We start from the raw sequence: 22,304 nt of genomic DNA on the forward strand, positions 1-22,304 counted from the left end.
TGTGATTAATTGAATACTTACCAGTTCTGTAATGAAAGCTTCTGATTCCAAACCCAGAGAATTTTAGTATTTCAATGGATATAAGAAATTAATCTGAAAATCTGTATTGGAAATATCATTAGCTGTATATTCTGGCACACTGGATTGTGGATTAACAATGTTGTTGTTGTTTTTCAAAAAAGATATTACGTTTAGAACCTCTTTCTGTGTTTATTTACCTCTATTCTCAAAGTCAAATGTACTATGGTCCTATTGTTTGATTTAATACATTTAATTTTATCCTTGCTTCATTTTTATCTGGGTTATCCATGCTTCCTTCTCCTCCTACTACTGAAACCACTCCCCATACAGTTCAGAGTCTCTTGTGGTTCCTTTAAAATTTAAAAACTATCAGGACAGTAAATCAATAAAGTGTTAACTCTCTGATAAGTCATCTGCCATGAATAACAAACATTTTAAGTCAGCAGTTTGCAAACAAGCCATAGGCTAATATTTGTTTGCATAAACTATTCAGCTCAGATGCATAAAAGATATTTTGTGGAAATAAGAATTAGTTTACAAATGATTCACATACAGGAAAAAAGCTGGAGTCATCAGATATTTCATTCACAATTAATAATTAAACCAGCTCTCGTAATGATGCTGAAAATATCAAGATGGCATGTTTTCCAGTGGGTTTGTTTTATATTTTAACAATAATACTAATAATAATAATAAATAATAATAAAACAGCACACTGTCCAGTTTAATTTTGAGGATAGTTGATAGCGATACAAATAAAAAACAGAGGAGCAAAGCAATTCTGATGAACGAACTTGCCTTGACTTGAATTTCAGTTTCAGAGCTAATAAGGGTGAAATAAAAAGACGTTTTCTGGTATTGCCAGGGTTTCCATAGAAGTTGTTTGTTGGCTTGAGATAATTTTTTTAGGGTTTTTTTTGAGGCAAAGTGAGGGAAGGGGTAGATGTATTTTCATCTCATTTTGATGTATCTTTATTGTCAGTGTTTCACACATTTTTCAAAGCAGCAAACTCTGTTTCCCATGTCTGTGGAAGAAAAATGTTTTATCTAGGACCCTATGTGCAAAAATAAAGGGAAAATAAGAGCATGGTTGTGGTCCACTTCTCAGAATTCAGGAAGTAATTTCTTTCTGTTGACGTATAAACAAGAATAATAGACATACAAGAAAAGGATTTTATGGGAAGGTGGAAAAAGACAGTAACAGAAATGTAAGCAAAAGGTAAGTTGTCCTTGAAGAAAAGAGTTTTGATGTGGGGATATGTTTTGATACGGGTAGTTGAAACACTGAGCTAAAGATTTTTAGGTTTTGTTTATATTTTGAGTGAAATGCAAATAATGAGGAAGCATTCATTCTGCTCTCTAGAAATGCAGTATTCATGGGGAAAGGTAGTAGGAATCTGCATGCAAGTTTTGGTTGTAGAAATAAAATTAATGGATTTCAGAGACATTGTGACAAGATACCTAGCAGGTTCTTGCAATCGTATCCATGAATATAGAGAAAAAAAGCAGAAATTAAATTCACAGTTTAGAAGTCCAAAGGAAAAGAATAGTAATGAATAATTGAGTCATCAGCAGTAAGAGACAAGGGAGGATGAAAAGATGATGAGATATTTCACTTTGCCATGTAAAGATTATCCTAGTTTGTTGTTACTTGAAATCACAGCTGGAGGTTCAAGGGTACGAAGTGGTAGTGGCATGGCCATGGACATCACGTGGCTGAAAGACGCTGGACTGGATTTGGGTTTAGGCTATCTGTTACTCTTCTATTTAAGAAGGTCCCATCTTCGTGCATTTTGTGAGGTCAAGTTTTGAAGTATTGCATGCGCACAATTAAGTCAGTGAGCATAAAAGAAAACATTTATTCGATTTGTTTGCTTGTAAGGATTTTTAAGAGTTTCTTTTTCACCCTGAGACAGGGTGCTTTATTCATTTCTATTGTAATTCTTTATATTTGTGTTATGTTCTTTGAAGGCAGTGCTATATGCATGAGAGACATTATATTTATTATATTCACACACCATTGTGATAAAGTACCTAATTATGCAATATCAAAATTTCTCAAAGCATTCACATTTTAGAGTGAGTGGATTTAATCCACTGATATAACAGACAGATGAAAAGCTCAGCTATTAATTTTATACTGCTGCTCAATTGGTATTGAATATTTCACCACCAATTGAGTTCTGCATGATGCTTTTGGTGATTTATTGTAATTGTTTCTGATATAAAGCAGCCCTTTGCTTAAATATAGAAAGCCTTGCAGTCTTGTGAACTTCAGCTGCTCCTGGTGTAAAATTGAATGACCAGAGGAAATGGTTCATTTGAAACACTCTTGTTTTGTTTATTATTTCACTGTAATTATGCCAAACATGTGGTCATAATAAATAAAGAATAATATATATTAGTCTCTTAGATAACACTTGTTTGCAGTGCATCCTTTTCATCTATTATACTTCCTCTAATATTTCAGTTAATATTTCATCTTTCTAAATATTGAATACTCAAACAACAATAAAACCAGAGTGCGTTTTTTTCCCCCTTTCTACTACCAGAGCTGCCGTCTGCTCTTAGCATGCTTTAAAGCAGAATTCATTATCTTAATCGTGTTAATATTCTGAGGAACTGCTTTATATAGTTGCAGCTTAATGTTGATCTGTGAGCATTATGTCTTAATATAAATGCCACGCGGTTCAGCTATATATATTTGTATAACAGCAATACCATGGAAAATCCAAACTCAGAGTAGATGCATTAAATAACATTAGAGTACTTCAGCATGTCAGGCTCCTGCCTATTGTCAACCACCAGCCAGTATTTACCACAGAATGTATCAGTTCTCTTGCATCTTTCAATACAAATTTATTTAACTGAGTTTTATTCCAGGGGAAATGATATAAAATTTCATTAAAGAAAACACTATATTATGACAGCACTAAATGAATCATCTGCAATCACTTTTAAAATACTTGATTTATTGTCTGCAGTTGGAAGGCTGTAAGTTAGGAAAATATTTTTGCTGACAAGAATGAAATATAGTTCATATATAAATAAAAAAATAAGTACGTCTATCTAAGGAGTGTGTGTGTGTGCGCATGTGTGCATTTGTCATACCTGTAATTTTGTAGGTATCTATGTGCAAGAATATATATATATTTTGCCAACATCAAGAAATACTCAATCAAATTTCCTTCTCTAAGAAAAAAAAAAGAAAACAAATTGACTAACCAGCACAGACTAAAATAAAATCCATCATAACAGAAAAGATATTTTCCTGGAGTAATTCATACTCACACATCCTTCTGTGAGACTTTCATATATTTGGTGACATTGTGAAATGTCATTGAAGAAAAGGCATTTCAGTTTAGCCTTGAGCAAACATACACTAGTAGAAGAACTGTGCATATGTAAAGCCTTTTTCTTCTTCCAAAAGGGACCTTTTTCCGCTATATACATAACTGAAGCTAAGCTTAGGCTAGTGAGGTGCTGCATGATAAGGACTTGGTTAGCAAATACATTGAGCAGTCGAATGACTTGAATAACAAAATCCCCAGCAGTGTGTTTCAGAGCTAACTGCATTTGCACTCTGCAAGGAGATCAATGCTTCACCCTCATTGATTTTCTTCAGTGGCAGAACCAGGATTATGCACAATGTGAAACTGTGTTCCCAGACATATTCAATCTGATTTCCTAGTCTGTGCTAAAAAGGCATACTGTTGTACTGAAAACATAAGGTTAGAGAAGTGTAACATATCAAATTTGTACTTCTGGTAAGGCTGCATGTTAAATAGATGTATCATAATATATTATGGGTATCATGCAATCCGTTTTACAAAAACATTAGATTGGTGCTGAAGAGTTCCTCTTTATATATATAGCTTCAAAAAAATGTGCACAGGTGCCAGAGAGAAATTGAAATGCATTGCATACACATCACTTTAAAACGTAGTATAGTTTCTCTCTGGCAGACTTGAGCTTTAGTGTAAACACATAAAAAGAAATAACCTCTTCAAAAATTTCAGAGCAGGAATGTAGTACATCTTCAGAAATTAAATAACCTTGTAATTTACAATGTATGCCATTTTTCAAAAAGTAATAATTACAGTAAAATACATCAGTGGGAAATGACAGCTGACAGGAGCTTCATTCTGATCTGCAATTTCCCCTTGTTTGTAGCTTCACACACAAACCATAGGAACACCATCAAATGCTGCTCAGCTGTAGTTCAGATTGAACACAGGAATGAATTAAATTAGCTCAGCTCAGACTTTTCCTAAGCCATTTGTTGGTGGACATAGGCAAAAACAGAGAGGAGGGAGCGAGAGCTAGCGGTGATGTCTTGAAGAGGAAAATTTCCTGTCTTCAGCTTCTGCCATTCCAGGCTATGGAGAAGGAGACACCAGTCCTGGGAGCTGTAAATTGCTTATGAAAAAGGGGCAAAATAATGCTTGTCCTGGAGACATATGCGTACTTTATAGACATTTATTCAGAAAATGAGCACTGCCAACATTTCATAATTTGACATCACAATCATTTCCTTCTGTCTGTGTTTATCCAATGCTACCACCCAGCTAGGCATGTATCCATACCTACAGCAGGTCTCACATCATGCAGATATAATAAGTGGCTAGTAGGAAGCTTTAAGTTACTGCTATATATAAAAATTGGGGCTGATGCATCCATAAGATTAACGGTTCTTGGTTGGGTGAGTGGGTGGGATTTTTTAAACTCTTTTAGACATAACCATGTGAGTGAATGTATAGAGCCACTCTTGAAGGCATTACAGAAAAAGCCCTGAGTTCTATGAAGTGGGCGAGGAGTGTTGTGTGTTACTCGTGAGCTAAAGGATGGTTAACAGCACACTGGAATACTTCTGTCAAGTGTTAAAGATCTGAATAGATGTGATGAGAGTAAACAGTAGTTTGGAAGGAAAGTGTTCTCTTAAACTCAGGGGAAAATATTTCTTTGTTTTACTGTAGCATAGACAAAAGCCTAGACATGGGCCTCTGTATTTTTTTGTACTTAGTGCTGGATACTTTTGTCAATATTGAATATTTGATCAGGAAAGCACTTAAAAGTCTACTTGACCTCTAATCATGAAACGAAATCCACTGGCCTATGTCCTTCAATGCTTTTGTTGAATAGGGACAGATGTATGAACATATTTAAGTACTTTCTAAAAATGAGACCTTAGTCTTGATCCAAAACCCACGGAGACTATTGAAAGACTTTCACTGTCCCCAGTTCATCAAGCTCAGTATTTCATTTTTGAAAAAAAACTTTCAAAACCTGTTTCTAAGGTGATTCCAGTCCCATGTTAAACTTAGATGCTAAACCAGTTTACTGAAATTTGTCTTGTTCCTGGGGCAGTTACATTTTTAGGACCTAGTACACTTGATCTAGATGATAGCAGTCTAAATAAACATTGTAAAGTAATTTAATAATGAATAAGTAGGAGGATGCACACAGAAAACTAACACCATTGTTTAACCTCAAAACTATGCTAATAAGTAGGGTGATAGACATGAAACTCCAAATAATGGAGCTGTTCTTCTAGCCCACCAGGCTGTCTTAGGGGACTCATAAGAGGATTTGCCATGCCATGACTAAATGTAGCTCCAGTCCAGTACTTTGCATAGCCTAAAGTATCTTGTTGTGGTATATTCTCACCTTTATCAAACTAAATCAGGTTTAGAAGAAAATGTCTTCTTCAAGTTAGAAAGGAGGCATATGTGTGTGTTATTTGCATACTACTTATTTGCTTGCATGTAAAATAGAAGAATACTCCAGAAATAACCTGTTTGTGAAAAAGACTATCAGCACAAGGATATCAGTATGCCTGTTAAAAATGAAAAGGATCCTTTTAAGAGAAAAAAAAAAAAAAAAAGAGGAAAATTGCAAAATCTCATGAACACATGCATATGCACATGTGTTTGTCTGGCCTGAAGTTGATTGTAATGCACAGCGTACTCCAAGAATTATCTGAACCCAGTTTAGGTTGGATTCATCTACAGTTACTTGGCATTGACTGGTCACTGTATTTAATTTCTTTTACAACAGCCACACTCTGCCAATAAAAGATCAAATAGTTTTGGTTACTGGGTTGAATTTTTTAAAAGTATTTGATGTTCCTTTTGAATCTGCTCTCAGTTACAGCTCACTAAAGGGTCTGGCCCAGTGGTGGTTCTATAAATACAAACATAAGCTGCAAAGCTGTTTCTAAAGCAGAATGCACAAATCTGATGTTAAGTGATTTTTCACTCCACTCTATCTTGTTTATGCAGTTTCCAGTCCTGAAAGTGGGTGGTTATGCAGAAGGAAAAAATAAATATTTTTTAAAATCTGGTTTGTGCACTGTGTCCAATTTTCTGTTCGCCTTTTACAGCAGAGAAATGTGCAATTACACTGCACTTGAAAAGCACTCAAATGAACTCACCCCAGCTTCCCATATGTACGAAGTGATGCATATTTAGATAAATTACATTAGAATGAAGACAGACAAGCAGGAGATTGCATTGTGGGTTTATTTCTGATTACTGACAGTTAACTTTCCATCCACTTTTTTACATCTGTTTAAAAAAAAATAAATGCAGAGGACATGAAGTCCTAAAGAAAGCACACAGCTTCTTAAAAAAAAATAAAAAAATTCTGATGTTCAGCTTTTATCATTGTCTCATACCTGTTACTACAATATAATTTGTGTTGGATAGAAACGTGATCTTCCAGTCATTCATAATCATTAAAATCCCCTTGGTTATTCTACAAACGTGGGGCTGCATGGTCAGTGCCTGGCATAATTCCAAGTTAAGCACAGTGAAAACCCTTGTAACAACCATAAGACAGCCTAGTCCTAGCTCAGCTGTTATAGCAGATGTCTGCTCAGTGAAAGTTTCACTGTTCTTTTTTTTTAATTTTCAGACAATCTTTTTGCCCCCGTTTAATTAACAGGCTGTATAAGAAAGCTTTTCTATTATTTGAAAACCACACAAGAGTGTAGTCCCATACAGTGGCCACTGGGAACAGCATTATTCCCCTCCTGTCCCATGTCCTGGAGGAAAATTTCTTCCTCCTTTACTTTTTTCTTCTGTGACTGTTTTCTCGCCGTCTCCATTTACTCCCATGATTCTCTGCATTAATTCTCTCAAAGCCCCTTACTCAGCCATATCGTCTCTACCCTCTGTATTTCCCTCATCCCTTTACCCCTACCATTCCTTGATCATCTTCTGGATGGCACCACTGCTTCTCCTCCTGCATGTCTTTGACTGCCCTCCGCTTTCTTGCCCATTCTCCATGTTTCCTACAACCTCTGCAGCTTCTCCTCTTCATATTTCATGTTGGGGTTCACCTTCATGTCTTCCCAACACCAGTCTCACAAGTACACACTTGGCTTTGCATCCCCTTCACACCAGGTTCTCTTCAGACACTTCTGGAGGGATTACTTACTTCATGGTGTAGCAGGACTGCTCTCCTAAAAGCAGTCCAGGTCTGGTGACATGATGAAATACAGGGCACCCTCTTCATAAAGTTCCGTCAGGTTGTGGCTCAGAGGGGGCCCTAAGAACTGGTTGGAGGGCGGTTACATTTGCTCTGACTGCATTTACCCTGCAATTTCTTCAAATGCAATGTTCTTCATTTTGTGTGCTGGGGCTAGAGCCTGATATTACGCATGGAGAGCATTCATTAATGTTCTCAAGATTAGCTCCAAATTGTTACATATTGTTGTGCCACAGTTTCACTTTTTATCTGATCAAAGTAGATGATGGAGGGAGCAGTCCTTACAGACAGTGGGTGGTCTAGAGATTCCAAGATGCAAAGCCAAAGTCTGTACTCAAAATGTGAGCACAATTGCTCAAGTGCTTATTTTATTCATATATACAACCACCTCAATTGTACCTGCACGACAGGTGCAATTCACATGTGCAGGATAAGAAAATAAGATTCTAACAACCAAAAAAACACCAATTACCTGTGTCCTGCTTGTTACATATCACACTAATGAAGAGAAGCTTCCCTCTACACAAATTGCCTTTGGCTGAAGTCACTTTCTTCATGCTGCCTTCATTCTGTCTGCTTAACTTCTTCTTCTTTATATCACTGCAAGAAAATTCTGACTATCAAATGGTGCCAAAAATTTATGTTTCTGAATTACGACCCAATTTACAACCTACATTTCCAACCAGTAAAGTACAGGTGTTACAAATACAGCTTGAAAAGACATGGCAAGTTCTACTGGCTGGTTTTGGTGACTTGCAGCCTTAGGAATTATACAAGGAAATTCTTAATCATGTGGTAACTGCAAGGATCTCTGGCTGTAGTGCCATTTAAATCAAACAACATCCTCATTAGCACCCAGGAAACAGAGCTATCCTTTAATGTTCAACAATGCACCACACAGTGAATGGAAAGTTATTATGTCCCAGATGAAAATGGTTTCTTTCACTTATTTATTTAGCTCAGTATGCAGCTAAGTATATCAGGGTAAATAAGAGAAAATTAAAAAATGCACGTAATAACCACACATTTTAAATGACACTAAGATCCTCAAGTTCTTTTATCCCATAACTCTCAGTAGCATTAATCATTCCCTAATTCAGTGTTGCAGTGTATTTAAATCCCAATTCGAATGTATTTGGCCTTATAGTTCTACTATTCCAGAATGCGCTGCAGAGCCTTTACCAGCCCAATATAAATAAAGCAAATCTCGGCATGGAAGTGGTGATGCTGGACACATAAATTAGATGGATTAGTTCATTGTTTTCTTTGCCTTTTTTTTTTTCTTCTTCTTTAAATCAATATTGGTTCTAGGTGGCAGGAAAAATTTGCACAGTATTTGAGTCAACACAATAAATTTAATTCACAGGAATTTGACTGCATTTCTTAGGCCTTTAGAGATATCTGCTTGCAATTTCAGTGGCCACAGAGCAAAAATTGGAACAAAACATGAAAACACAGTGTAGCCCATAATTCAAATTCCTGTAAGTGGAGGACTTTCTTATAAAATCCAGACACTTGAGAGGTATGGAAACTGCTGTGCCTCAATAAAGTTGATTGAGTGCCCTCACTCCCTTCAAATAGTACCGGTCAGGGGCAGGGGGAGCGCTGAGGAGGGGGAGAGAGGGAGAAGAAATATAAAAACAAAACAAAACCCTAAAGATAATAAGGACTTAACTGTTAGGTCTCCAGATTTAATCTTGTGGAAATCCTCAAGAAGTCTGCAATTTTCATCATACTGCAAACAATTAAAGGCACTACTAAATGTAGCAAATGAATTATGTACTAAACCAAAATAGAGTGGTTGATTGATTTGATATGTGGCTGAAGGCTTCTCTTTTCTGCAATCAATAATATAAACCTTTTCACTTTCTTGCCTCTCCTGCAGCTCCCTCATATTGCCTCTCTGCTGGATGCTACACTGTTCTGGGAAAAGTTGGCCACTCTATTGTTCTGAGATGACTCTTGTCCAGGACCTCGATCCTGCAAATAATTGCAACCAATTTTAGTGCCAGGCTGAATGAAATTACTCTTCACGGTATTTACGAAACCCATTTCATTCAAATTATTTTCGTGATCTGACTCTTAATTCTCCTTTACATAACATCAGGAATGCTGCACCTCAAATTATGACAAACTTGCATAGCAGGGCTTTATGTTTTATGTTGAGGTGCTGAGATGGATAAGAACAATGAGGGAAAGCTGCCTGAACACATTATACAACAGTTGTACCGAAAAATTCCTAAACCTTTGCAGTGATTTGAGACTTGTCTTGCCAGGGTGGCTATTTATTCATCTGATAGTAGAACAATGGAGTTGCTGTGGATTGCAAAGGAGAGGAAAGGAAAGGGGCCCTTCTGGAGGCTGCAGCCTGCTGAAAGGCAGAATGAACATCAGCGGGCGAATTAAAACAGAGACTTGTGTGGGTCAAGGAAAGATTTCTAGAAGAAGGCAACACAACCCTTTCCTGTGATGCTTGAGCTGTGCCCAGAAATGCCTTCTCTTGGATAACCACAAAAGTGGAGAAAGAAGGTGAAAAAAGAGACAAAAAATTTGAGAGGATAGTAACTGTTAGACAAGGATGATTTGGTATGTGATTTGCAGGGCTGCAAAATCACTCTGTCTGAGCAGAGTCTCTTCATATAGATCAAATTACTGCTGAGAATTCGACTTTTGTTGTGTGATGATGTTGAGGAAGGAAAGCATCTATCAGTCATGTATGCCCTCACCCAGACTTGCTATCAAAAAAAAAAAAGCCCACACCCCCAAACATTTTTCAAGTTTGCCATCCCTGTTGGAGGAAAAATACTTTCTCTTGTAACAGCGTTACCTTGTTCTGCATAGTTAGTCCAATATTTAGCTTCAGTGAAAACTGAAAGAAACCCAAACAAATTGTTTTTAAATCCCTGCTTTCAAGGTGAGCTAGAAGAAACAATGTTGTGGCTTTGGTGAAGCTGAAATGTTAAGCTGCCCTGGGGTGGAGTTAGAAAATGTAGTGTTCCCATTTACTATAGCTCACCTCTCAACTTCAGAGAAAGAAGCATGCTGTGACATAGTGAACGTTTTGATCTCTGAGGACTTTCTTCAAATTTCAGAAAATAACCATGACCTCTTTGGATCTTTAAACTACAGTCTGGATAAAATGAAATGAACATGGAGTTGAATTTAATTTCTGATCTTTGTCCAGCCAATCTCAACATTTTAACCTTATCTCTGTAGTTGAGACATCTGAAGAAAAGTGTCTAGGGAAAGCTCCCAGGTGGTGACTCTGCACTGGCACTTTGTGTGCCCTTTCAGTCTTCTGGGTCTCACAGCTCAGCTTATATCAGAATATTAGCCAGAGTAGAGCTTCAATGCAGTTTTCCACATATACTTCCTCCATTTCCTTCATGACATCTGAAAGCCTGGCATGTTTTCTGTATGAACTCTCCTTCACACCATCCATGTTGCTCTGCAAAGAAAAAAGCATCATAAGCTGAGTTGCTAACTTCCATGTACAGTCTCTGATCATTCCTCAGTCTTGACAGATAGTACACTGCTATACCTTTTAGTACATGCTTCCTCAGTCATAGATGGCTGTGAAGATTATCTGTAGGTTGTTCAGCATTTATTTCCTTCCCTAATTGCTCTCCTGACTTTTCTGGTCGTTACTGATCAACAATACCACTCATATGACAGATTCAAAAAATAGTTCAGATACTTAGCTTCTGACATAGGAGATTCTTGTCTGGGGAAAGGAAGTGTCCTTAGCATGAAGCTAGCAAAAAATGGTTAATTCATCCCCTACCTTTGCAGGGTAGCATTTTGTTTACTGTGAGCTGAAATGTGTTTCAAACCAGCACTTACTTAGACCTGTCTAGACCTGCAAGCATTGTTTTTCCCTTCAACACTGAGTTCCTCTTCTCCTGCTATTGCCACCTCTCTTCTGATTTTGCCTGTCTTCCTTTCAGTGTCTATTAGTAGGATACAACAGCTGACCTGCATTTGTATTTTTAGTTTTCCATTTCATTGAAAGTTTTGGATGTTTGTAATAAGAAACTGAAAATTAAACAGCTGTGTCGTGGCAACCCTGGAGATGCTGTTCATTGAACTCCCTGAGCAATTCAGAAAAGATCTCAGCTGAAGAACCTAACATGGTTTATGTGACTGTGTTACATAGTTGGAGGAAAGTATTAATACTATGAAAGGTTTATGTTACTTTGCATAACTGGTATCACAACCTTTGTTTAACATTCAAGTAAGATTAGGCAGATAAAGAAGGAAGGCAAGAGAGAGGAGAACTTAAGCAAGCTATGGGTAAGGCAGTCTGAAGGTCAAAATTGTAATATTAAATAAATCTTGCACGGTTTTATAAACCTTAATTTATTGTCTATGTGCAACTGACATTTTAGCTCTTGGTTTAATACCAAGCACTTCAAAGTATTCTTGTAGAAGAACAGTCGATAACCCTCTTACACAGTATAATTGGAATTCTGCATGTTAGAACATTTGGTTTCTGAAAGATTTTTGTAAATGTTAATAGCTGTCTTTTAAAATGGTGTAAGTGTGAAATGCTATGAAAAGCAAAGGTTTAAATGTCACCATGTCTATAATTTTCATATTGTAAAAACTAAATAAGTTTTTCAGAATGAAAAACCTAAAGGCCTGCTGCAAGTTTGGAGATACAAGCTATCTCATTATTAGTTTTCTGAAACTGATATGACAGACACATTTTGTAAAACTGTGTAAGTTTTAGGCTAACATGGTTGAACATTTAGCTGTCTGGCAGTGTTATTACTGCAAAGTCTTCCTATTTACTAGTACCCATGATCTGAGTATGAATAATTTGTAGCAATAAAAGGATTTACCTGGAAAGCCTTCTAGACTTTCATCAGAAGTATTCACCTCTTATGGACCCACTGCCACTCAGACTGAAGAGCTACTCACATTCGTCTTGGTTGAGCGCTATGATTTTCACCTGTTAACAGGGGGCTCTGGTACATCAGTAGGAAGACTTTCGTTATTTGGGGGGAGAGAGGTTGTGCCTAACTGGAATGGAAAACATAGATGTTTTAAGGTAAAGCGTGCAGAGTTTTTCCATTCACTTGGGTGAAGAATGGAGCCATGAATTTTGGATTACTGAAACTTGAAAAAAACAGGTTTTCATAGCCTAACCCTCTACATTCTTTGTTAATAAAGTCAATAGCACAGTAATGACCATGCCAGCAAAAAAGAAGGAATTATTATTTATGATCTCATTATCCTACCATATTTAAATAAGTTTTAACAATAAAGAGGTAGCTCAAGACAGCCACAGTCTCAGGACTTTTTTGAGAGTTATCAAAGGTATCAGTTTATCATCCAGCCTGCCTAAATCAAAAGGACAATAGCATTTAGGAAAACAAACAAACAAACAAACAAACAAACCCCAATACATTACAAAGAGAAGGTAACAGAAATCATGCTGAGAATGCCTTGTCCTCACATGCGGGTTTTAGGAAGCCAAAACAATCTTTTCCTCATGTACTATAATAATAAGGATTTACTTGAAGCAAAACAAGATAAGATAATCTTTGTGAGCTAAAAGAAAGTACTCTTTAAAGTCTCATTGCAAAGTCTGTGATCCTTCATTCCCTAAGCTGATTTCTTTAAGCAGTAAACTTATTTACAAGGTTTTTATTAAAAGGTGCATCAAAATTTTCCACAATTTTGGCACTCACATCTCCATCTAGGAAAAAAAAACCAAACCAAAACAGGGGCAGAGAGTGCATCCTACAGCAATCAGCCGCAGTGTAGGAGCCAGGAGCCTGTCTATCAGAGGGGACTCTCACAACCGATAGTTTATAGATTTGTTGTAGCAGAAAAAGTCCTGTAGCTTGAGTTGTTGCAGTTTGCTAAGTACCTCCTGATCAGAAAAGGAGATGTGACATGTTGCAATTTCATCATACTGTGTGGATCTCAGGTCTGAAAAGTCTGGGAATAGAGGATGTGGGAGGAAAGAGAGACAGTGTTTAAGAGAGGCAAGGGGGGTTGGGGAGAGAAGAGAGTGTCAACCTGCATGTAGAGAGTGTCATCATGCAGGGATGGACAAAAAAGGATGTTCTACAAGACTGGAATTAGGAGAGCACTGTAAAACCTACAGCTTAGATTGGAAGAATGGGTTTACTGATATTCTTGTTCGTGGTTTCTTATTGCTGACTGCCATGTTGCTTCTATGCAACACAAGAGTCTGGATCTATTCTTGTGTAGGAGATATGCTGTTCTTCTCGTTGTCCTAGAAATTAGCAAGAAATAATACAAGGAGAAAAGAAGATATAATTTTGCAAGCTATCTTGTGCCCTGTGTCAGCTGCCCCAGAAAAGTGAAACTCAGTCAGAAACTGAAGTACAGATATATTAGTCTATATTTTAGAAAAGCTATTGCTTAGTCCACAAGCAAAAGTCTGAGAGTTTTGTTTTTCCATCAGAGAGTGTTTAGGGCATCATGACTCTCAGTTATTAGCTGTTTTTTTGTACTATTGTTTAAAAAGACTTAGGGTATATTTACTTTTAATTTACAGATGTTTAATTCTCTTATTCTGTACTCATATATACATTCCAGGAATTTACAGCATTTGAAAATATTATCTTACACGTCTTGAAAACTAAGCCACTGACCTTGTAAAATGGTCCATTTTCTCCTTTAAGAATAGATTTTTGAAAAAATTATAGCAGCAACATAAAAGATAAAGCTAGCACCAAATTTCTTATTTACAATAATGGAAACCTATATCACCTGTAGAGTCCAGCAGGCTAATATGAACATGCAGTAAATGTTAGCTAAAGTATATTATGTTAGAAAAGGACATTTGTTCATTTCACATCCTGAATGATGCATGATTTTATGATGACATTTCTCAATCTTCGTATTTTCCTTTTTTTTCCAACTTCCATCTTTTCAGTCAAAGGAAATCATCAAGTGACCTTGAAATCTGCACTGGCATTTTCCTGGCAGAAAAAGCAGCTCTCTTTTCTCATTTGCAAAAATGAATAACAATTTGATCATTCTTAAAACTTCTAAAAGGTTAATTATGCTCTCTCCATGAGCACTGAATAAAAACCTGCTTTATCTCTGCCGAAATGACACCCACCGGGCTCCCATTCCCTCTAACTCTGCCTGGAGACAAAATCCTGCAAGCTGTCAATTAACTCCTATCAGCTCATAGATCTGTGTGAGCTGCAGATGATTTTCTCATCCGAAAACTATGACAGCTCTCATTTGCCAGAGCTGTTGGGTGACTTAAAAAAATTCACAGCAGGAAAGTGTTATCTGGCTTTGGGCTTGGTGGAGAGAAAAAGGAGGAGTGAGAAACCAAGAGGCAGAAAGGTCTTGGGTTAGAGAAAGTTCATTTCTAGCTCTAAGATTTCCGTCTAGTTGCAAAACCCCACTTGAACTCAAATTGCATGTTTCAAACAATAACAGAAACTGAACATGGCCATGTACCACGGAGCTGTTTCCCTGAATGGTGGTGGTGGTGGGGTTAATATTGCTGCATAATAACAGCCAGCCATGGAGGAGATGATACTGGCAAACTATAGAATTAGTAGAAGAGAAACCCCAACATGAAACATTTAGCCTATTGGTATTACTTCCTGGTTGAAAAATGGCTTTTTAATTGGGAAGTCAGAATAGTAATCTGAAAGGGAAAGTCTGAGAGCCTGTACGACTATTATTTCACTTACCTTGCAAGATGAATAGTGCTGTTTCCAAATGAAACAAGAGGAAGTAAAAAATTTCACTGAGCATTTGGTGATCACTATATTTCTGCCTGCTTATATTATTTTTATAGTTTAGGGTCAACTCTTGAAGAGTCAGCTACAAAGCCTGCAACAAAGCCACAGGAACTGGTGCTGAAGGCTCTGCATGTGTTAGAAACTGGAAATAAAGTAATTAATTTGGGGTCTATTATAAATTGATAGTGTTACACTTAGCACATGCATGGGATTCAGGAATCTAGGTTCTGCTCATGGCCCTGCTTTGACCTTTGGAAAACTGTTCATTCCCCAGTGTGGCATTACTGGGTTAGCTGTAAATATCAATACCTACTCTTCTAGCCAGACAAAATAACAGCTCAGGTCTAAGTCAGCATTCACTGCTAGACAGTTACATAATTCAATTTCCAGCAGAAAAGAACAATCAAAATTACAAATCTTTACTGAAAATAAAATGATTGATCAGTCTATTGCAATCTTAACTTCTCTAAATTTAAAATGTAAGCTCTTCGGGACAGGCACAATGAGACCTTATCTTCTCGGAAGTTTTTACTCAAAAGAAGACAATAGTAAATGCATTACTCTTTATTTAAGAACACAGAATCTGAGAGCTAATTTAAAAAAAAAATAGTCCTGATGTAGCTCCACATTTATACAAGTTGAGTTACCATAATATTATTTTCTCTCTCTCTCTCTCTCTTTCTCTTTCTCACGCTTCCTGATTTGCCAAAGCTGTCACCAGGTAAATCATTCTCAACGTTACAGTCAGTTGACTGAGCTCAGCAGGGGCAGGATGAGTTTTCCACAGCAAGTCTCTGAGTTGTATTAAACTTTCGCTCTGAAAGCACTAGGAAAGTCCCACTATTGTCAAATACACCAGGATTTCACATCATTTTTATTAACATTAATAAATGACAGATTCCCGGACAACCTACAAATTTGGAAAATCAGACTTAACTGGTTAACAGAAAGGGGGAAACAACATTTAAATAAAGGTGATCTAAAAGTTAACTACATTGAGAACAACTTTTGAAAGCATGCATGTACATACAGAGCCATCTGATAATGTGGTACCTGATTTTGGGGAAGTTACATGATTACATTTTAGCTTTACAGTTAATCTTAAAAATTATTAATATAACCACTCTAATTTTTCACTGTAATAATTAGCAATGTGGAATAAAATGGTGGATCCCCCCCCCCCCAAATTTCTGAAACAGGCTGCAATGTGGTGTATTAAAACATCTCCATGAGGCTTTATCTCTTTTTCATTAAGTAGCAGAACAAAACATCTATCATGGAATATATGTTGTTTATATGGCAATATTCTTCCACTCCTTTAAAAAGATCTAATGAAGGCTGCAAATTCACAATGATTTAATTACATTTTAAATGCACCAAGAAGCTTTAATGAAAAGTTTTAAGCATCTTAATTATACTATCAATATTACCTAACAGAGAGAAATGGAAAACCTACTAGGCAGTAAGTAATTTAAATGGCTGAAATACACGTCAAATATTCAAGTATTATCTGATTTCACTTCCAGGTTCTAACAAGCAACCTTAGAAATTATCATCTTAAGATTCTCTATACCAACACATATTTTTAAATTTTCAGAAGAAGTCCTGAACAACACAGCTGAGAGCGCAAAGTCACTGAACAATGTACCAGTGTCAGAATAAGTATCCAGAAACTGGAGTCCAAGATATAAAACCTCTGAGCACTTAGTAAACTATTAGGCATATTTATTTGTCTACCTGTGTATGAGATAATATTTCTTCTTGCTTTTCCTCTGCTACTTTCCTAAAGGCCTTGTGTTTTCCATCCTGGTCTTTGGTCATCCCTCTTTTCTGTTCCTTTCTATCACAGTTTCTCCAGCCACAAAGTATTTGTTCCTGGTTAGTTTCTTTGGGGTAAGAATTGCTTATTTTTCATCCAAAGTAACGAAACCTCAGAATGATCAGTAACACAATGACTAGTTTCATAATTAATATGTTGGCAAAGTAACAGAAAAAAATAGAAGAATATGGGAAGAACATCAAATACTTCAATGAGGTAAGTGTTGCAAAGCTTCATCTGCCAGAAGCACATGGCTCATCACTGCAGTAGCTGCAGCTCATTCATTAATGGTGTGATTTTGGGGTAGCATAGCATGATCAGAACAGTACAGTCAATTGAAATAGGCGGCTTTCATCAGTCTGGGGGCAAATGTGGAGAATGGACCTGCTGAATGTCCAAATGGTTCATGGGAGACTCAGCAGGTCAGTTCATGCCATGGGTGAAGCTGTGCCCTTCAAGGCAAAGCCTGACCTCTACCAGATGTTTTAAATGTCAAAAAGAAAGAATGTGTACAGGGAACATGAGGGGGCTATTTTTGTGTGGAGACTGATATTCCTTGCTGACTTACACATCTAACAATTCTCCCCATCGCAGATGAACCGGTGGCATTCTGGAGCTCTCAGTGTGCTAGGTGTGGGCAGAAAGACATCAATGACCCACATCTGGGAATAGCAGCTCCACTCCTTCACTTCCTTTGTCACCAGTGTCCTTCCTTCCTTCCACTTAGTCATTGGACTTGCAGGTAAGTTGAATTGTCATTTCCAGACACTCCTAGGACATTTCTCCAGTATTAAATGTAGTTGAAGTTTTTTGGCAAAGAAATTTTGAAAAGCCCCTGCCAGCCAACAGTGATGTCAACCTACTACATTCCTTATCCTGTGAAATCAGCATTTTCATCTGCTTTTACCTTGAAAGGTGGGGCAGAATTTGGAAACAAGATCTTATATTCAAAGTTTGCTGTAACAGGAGATGCAGTGCATCTGCAAAGCCCTGCACTTGTACACACCCGCCAGGTGCGAACAAGGACTTGTATGAGCAAGTTTCAGATGTATACCAATATTTGCCAGTTCAGTGCTCTTGGTTATGTGCCAGTGCAAAACCATCCTTTATGCTGAGTTCAAAAATGCTGATGTGTACTTAAGGTTTTATTTTTAATTTGCATACCATTTTTTTGAATGCAAAGTAGGAACAGATGAACCCCTAGAACACTTTTGCAAGTGCTCATAAACAGACCACTAGTAAGTTCGCTCAACTGTTCTGCCAATGACAAACTGATTTTCCTCATTTTCCATTCTTTTTGTTTGTTTTGGTTTTGTCCAAAGGCACTCTGATTTCCAGACAATGATTTATATAGTATTCCATGTTTCTTATAAATAGCTAGATTTGTGGAATGTATTAAGGATGTAATCAGTTTGGCATTTGGATTACATTTCTATCCAGTTCCCATTATAATCAGGATAAAGATTCCCTCTGATTTCAATGAGAATTAGATCAGAGCAGGTCCACTTTATTTTTTAAAGCAATGTTAAGTGCTGCTGTTCACTGACATTGTCTCCCAGACACCAGCGATTGTTCACTGACCCAGATGTGAACTTGTATTTTTTTCTGCTTCTGTTTATAGACACCCTTTCTCTGTCGTGCTTATCTACCCTAGTCACAGAGACCTGTTTGACTCGCTGAGTTGTGATGGACCAAATTAGAAAGCCTGCAGAAAACTGTTTATAGCTAAGTATGTCAAACCCAGTATTAAAAAAGGCACAAAAATAATATTTACATAGATCAGGGACCTCTATTTTATTGTTCTTGTGCCATTACTCAGCTGCAGGAAAGAAGATTAGTACTTGGAAGGGGAAAAAAAAGCAGCTCACTCATTAATTCCTAGGCATTGGAATGGAAAGCCATTCTCTACAGCTCAGTACTTCAATGTGACAAGGCAATGCAATAAGTTTCACAAAATTCAGGGTCTTTTCCAAATGCCTGCCCATACTTGTGAGCAAGGTTCACTCTTGCAGGACTCAGAAACCCTTTTCCCTAGCAAAGGAATCCTTTTTATTTTTTCTGTCAAGCTGACAAACAAAGCCTGTGAAAGCCAGAAAGGAAAGAGAAAAAAAAAAGAAAGAGAGGTATTCCTATCTGCAGTCTGCTTCAGATATAATGATCAAGATTATAATTAATGATGACTTTTCCTAGCACAGCATTTTTGGCCACAATTGGCTTCTATATGAATTTGCTCTTATTCACATGAATATTGTTAATGTGTCACAGCAAAGCTGTGTGATGTTTTAGACTTTCAGTGCTAGTTCTGCTTGCAACAGGGTCCCAATACTAAAAAATGTTATGTCTACAATGATCTTAAAGACTTGCTGACTGCAGTAGAGTTACTTCACATGTGTAAATGAATGCATGATTTTTCTTCTCTATTATTCTTTGTGTGTGTTTTCAGAATAACTAGGGACAAATATCCTAAAGCTCTCAGGAAATATTTCAGTTCAGAGACAAAAGAAGCCTTCCCATTTCTTTTGTTCATGTTGCAACTATTTTTAAATTACCTACAAGCTTTCTAACTAAATGAAAATCACAGAAAAGTCAGAGATCACTACCAAATAAGTAGTTTTCAGTCCAAACTCAGAACATGTACATTTTATCACATATAAGATAACAGACAATTTAAAAAATAAAGTATTTACTCTTGAGTGACAGAGGAAATTACATCAGCTTTGAGATCTGTTTTATTTTCAAAAGCCTATAGAACTGATTATCACTGTGGTCAAAACTAGAGAGCCGTCTTGAATTTTTTGAGGGTTTTCTTCAATTACAAATGTTTCTCCATGGTGCAAGGGACTCAGAAACAGCCTCAGTGTGGGGAATCTTCTCCATCCTCCATCATTGCCTCTGGGGTAGCAGTGCAAATCAAATCAGCAAAGAGTTTCATGGCAAAAATGTGGATGAACATTTAGGGTTTCTGGGTTTTTGTCTATTAATCTTTAGACCAGATCAGTGCATGCCTATCCCATTATGCTCCCTGAAAAGTATTGAGGATCTATTTTTGTCACTGTGCCCTATGCTGGTTCTATGAAATAATCACACTTAACCAAAATACATTTACTGGACAGATACATTTTAAAACATGGTTAAGCAAACAATTGAACTGACACATTTAAGTAGTAATCTTCAGTAGGAGCAAGGAGCTGAGTAGAGGTGAAGACTGAGATACGACATCCTCTTAAACCTGATCTGACTTTACATCATTGCTTTTTTTTCAAATATCAGATCACACCTGTACTGGTAGCTGATGTACATGACTGACTTGGAAGCATAAAACTGCAAAATGTAAAAATAAACCTGGTCATTGTCCTGGTGTTCTCACTGATGCAGAAACGCATGCATTAAGGAACTGCAAGCTTGGAAGTACATGACAGCTTGTGAATTTCACTGATTTGTGTCCCAGATGCATTCCATTTTCTGTATACTGGTATTTAAAAATGTAAATATCAAGATAAAAGGCTTCAAGAAAACATTTGGGGGGCAAGTGTAAAACAATTATAATAATTTTTGCCCTGAAGTACAGCAGAACGAACACTTTTCAACCAGAATGTCAGTGGATTCTTTGCTGAAGTACTCAATGCCTGATCAGTAGTTACCTCTGTAGCTGGCTTACTGATAACAGCAGATTAATATCTAACTGATTTGGCCTGCTTTTGTGCTGAACTGATTATACTTATTGCCTGCTTTTTCCACCTTTTTGTGATGCTTGAACAGATCTACTGCCTGGCAAATACAGGAATATTCAGCTCACATCACTGTCCAGACTGTGGGGAGAAGGACAACTTAGAAAGCTATAGTACTCTATCTTCATGCTCAGTAAAGTCAATTGCAGAGACAGCCCTCACAGTTTCACATCACAACCATTAAAGCTGCAGTGGATGGTCTTTCTCTTTTTTTATATAGCATAAAGCATTTGAATATATTGGAGTTGTATTTATTTCCCTTGTCTGTCTTGTACACTGGTTTAGGATTCTGTTTGTTGGAAGATCAGTCACTGACAGCAGAAAGTACCTTTCCCCCCTGCTGAGAAGTAGATAGATGATTTCACTGCAAAACATCCCCCTTGCCCATCAGATATGTATTAACACACTTGTAGGCAGTTACTGCATGAACTCATAGAATCATAGAATAGTCTGGGTTGGAAGGGACCTTGAAGGTCCTCTAGTTCCAACCCCCCTGCCATGGGCAGGGACACCTTCCACCAGACCAGGTTGCTCAAAGCCCCATCCAACCTGGCCTTGAACACTTCCAGGGATGGGGCATCCACAGCCCCTCTGGGCAACCTGCTCCAGTGCCTCACCACCCTCATAGTGAAGAAGAATGAAAAGTTTGAAATGCAAAGTTTGAAATGCAAAGTTTGCATGCAAAGTTTGAATGCAAAGTCTGAGATGACACAGAGCTATCTGGAGGGGGTTTTAGCCAGAAAAAATGTAATAATGGATTTCCATAGCAACTTTCTTGCACAAAGGCTATTCCCTATGTGAAAGTACTGTCTTTAAAGAATAGACAGGTTTACATTATATTTAGACTAGGACAAAGATAAATGCACCGGAGATGCAGCATGGCCTCTTGGAAATTGTTTCTGTGTAAGCAAGAGGAGAATGTCACGCAGTATTGTGCAACTGGACATAGGCTGTTTTCTGTGCTGTGCAGAAAATTAATTGCAGTCTTCTGAGTACATTTACAATAACATTTGCTGGCAAAACCATTAATCTGATTGTACTTACTGACTATTGCGCAAACAACCTCTGCAATTTCTGTGAACAACACGTACCTTATTAAATTGCTGTGCTATAAGGAATACTGTTAAAAGCAAATTTTAATGGTTATTTCTTAGCAGCTCTGAGGGAGCACTGGCGATCATCTTGCTTCTTCACAGGAGCTAGATGGTTTGAATGAAACACTCAGAGAGGCTTTGCAGCTGTGGAAGCTGGGTTACTGAATTTAAACAACCCAGCACAAATCATTAGAATTCCTGAAAATGTCCACAAGTCATTGCACACAGATATTTTCAGATTACCCCTTGAATACATGAGGATTGGCAATGAAGAAAAGAAGTGGATATGAAAAGACTGCCAGGCAGCCTTTCTCTGTTACAATAATGGACCCAATTCTGGAGTTGCTAACTGCTTTTTACTGCTGTTTAGCAGTTACGGCTTCAAGAGAAATAAACAGCACGT

This window comes from Buteo buteo, chromosome Z, assembly GCF_964188355.1.
Source record: "Buteo buteo chromosome Z, bButBut1.hap1.1, whole genome shotgun sequence".
Taxonomy (NCBI): Eukaryota; Metazoa; Chordata; class Aves; order Accipitriformes; family Accipitridae; genus Buteo; species Buteo buteo.